The 2,084-nt window shown below is 50.6% G+C and overlaps 1 pseudogene; it reads left to right on the top strand.

Moving 5' to 3' along the window:
• Positions 1 to 646: 646 nt before the first annotated feature.
• LOC109706218 lies at positions 647 to 1,786 on the top strand (annotated as a pseudogene).
• Positions 1,787 to 2,084: the final 298 nt, after the last annotated feature.

Genomic DNA, 2,084 nt, shown 5'->3' with positions numbered 1-2,084 from the left:
ACAATTTTAATCAAAGTACGAAATGCATAAAGTTTATTTAATCAGTAGTCTACTTTGATTGGACTATTTAACTTTTAAATTTTGATTTTAATAATTTAATACATATTCAGTAAGCTAAATAGTACAGTTAATTTTTGAATGTTTAAAAGTTAAATAAAAAAATTAAAATCTTTAGAAACTAGATTAGTAGATCAAACCGATTTTTGTTACATTTTTACCTCCAAAATTTAATAAATATATACTTAACGCATTTAATATATTTAGAGGTAGATTCCAACTACGGTACTTTTAAAATACCAAGCTTTTAATGTTTACAATTTAGTTTTTCACAGTTAAATCTATTTTCTTGAGCAATTTCATCACGTAGACTGTTATTTCATCAGCCACCCACTAACCCTGAGTAAATCAGTACATAATAATCCCATAAACTTCAGTTAAAAATCATCATTTAAAGTTAAATATTAAATGTTAATAATTAATATTTTTAAAGTAGGGAAGCTAAATTTGTACTTGACGTAATAAATTGTGCTAGTCTGAGGAGCACTCTTTGTGTTAATCTAAAGCAGTGAGGCTGCTGCATCATTCAGCTCATCTATCACTCATCACCTAGTGCTGTCAACTGTTTCCGCAATCACTGCAAATTAAGATTTACGAGTGCAATCATGGAAGACGGCCCTCTCCACGTTGTGGGCGTTCCCATGGCCGGCCTTCGGCCACATGCTGCCCTTCCTCGAGCTCTCCAAATCCTTGCCGGAGAGGGGCCACCGCGTCTCCTTCATCTCCACCCCGCGCAACTCGAGGCTCCCCAAATCCCCCGGCTTATCCCCTCTCGTCGACTTCATCTCCTTCCCCCTCCCCCCACGTCGACGGCTTGCCCCGACGCGAGTCGACCACGACATCTCGCCGGATCAGATACAGTACCTCAAGAAGGCCCTCGACGGCCTCAAAACCCCTTTTCGCCGATTTCCTGAAAGAACTTTCTCCAAGAAGTGCCGGATTGGATCATCGTCGACTACGCCAGTACTGGCTGCCTCCGGTCGCTGCCGAGTTCGGCATCCCCTGCCCCACTTCTCCATCCTTTCCTGCTGTTCGTCCCTCGCCTTCTTCGGCCGCCGTCCGGTTTTACTCGACGGGGGCCCGCGAAGAAGCATCGAGGAGTACACTAGGCCGCCGGAGTGGATCCCCTCCTCCTCGATCGTCCTATCGCCTCCACGAGGCCCGATGGGTGGTGAAGGGCCCACTGCAAGAAACGCGTCCGGCGTCTCCACCGCCCACCGCCTCGGCGCAGTGTCGGCGGGATGCAGGTTCGTCGCGTGAGGACGGTCAACGAATTAGAATCCGACTCGCTGCGGCTTCTCGCCGAGAGTATCTACAAGAAGCCGGTCATTCTCGTCGGGCTCCTAGCTCAGGCTCCCCAGCCTGTAGGCGATGCAAGAGCGGTTATTGAGTGGCTCGACGCTCAGTCTCCCGGGACGGTCGTCCTATGTAGCTTTCGGGAGCGAGGCGACGGTAGCGAGCGAGCTCGTGGAGGAATAGCCTGCGGCTTGACTTTCGAATGTGCCCTTCCTATGGGCTTACAGGCAGCCCGGGCGACTACCGCGGGCTTCGAGGACCGAGTGAGGGGCAGAGGAGCGGTCCGGGGCGGCTGGTGCCTCAGCTCAAATGTGTTGGCACATCGATCGGTCGGCGCCTTCTTTACGCACTGCGGGGCGAGCTCGGTATCATCGAGGGGCTCCGGGTCGGGCATCCGCTGATCATGCTGCCGTTGATAGCCGACCAAGGCTGATCGCGCGGGTGATGGCGGGGAAGAAGGTCGGGGTGGAGGTGCCGCGGACGAGCAGGACGGGTCGTTCACGCGCGAGGGGGTGCGGAGGCGGTGAGGATGGTGATGCTGGGGGAAAGAAGGCGTTCGGGGCGAGTAAGGAAATGATGGAGATCTTCGCGGACGACGGCTCCAGTAGCCGGCACATGGATGAGTTTGTTGGCTGTTTGAGGAATTTGTGCGAAAGATTAATAAGAAGAATCGAATAACTGTTTCTGGATTTTCTTCTTTCCTAACTCTCTCAACGGCAACGTGGATTATC

The sequence above is a fragment of the Ananas comosus genome, unplaced genomic scaffold (assembly GCF_001540865.1).
Source record: "Ananas comosus cultivar F153 unplaced genomic scaffold, ASM154086v1, whole genome shotgun sequence".
NCBI lineage: Eukaryota > Viridiplantae > Streptophyta > Magnoliopsida > Poales > Bromeliaceae > Ananas > Ananas comosus.
Note: the sequence above shows the minus strand (reverse complement) of the source record. Positions and strands in the feature narration are given on the sequence as shown.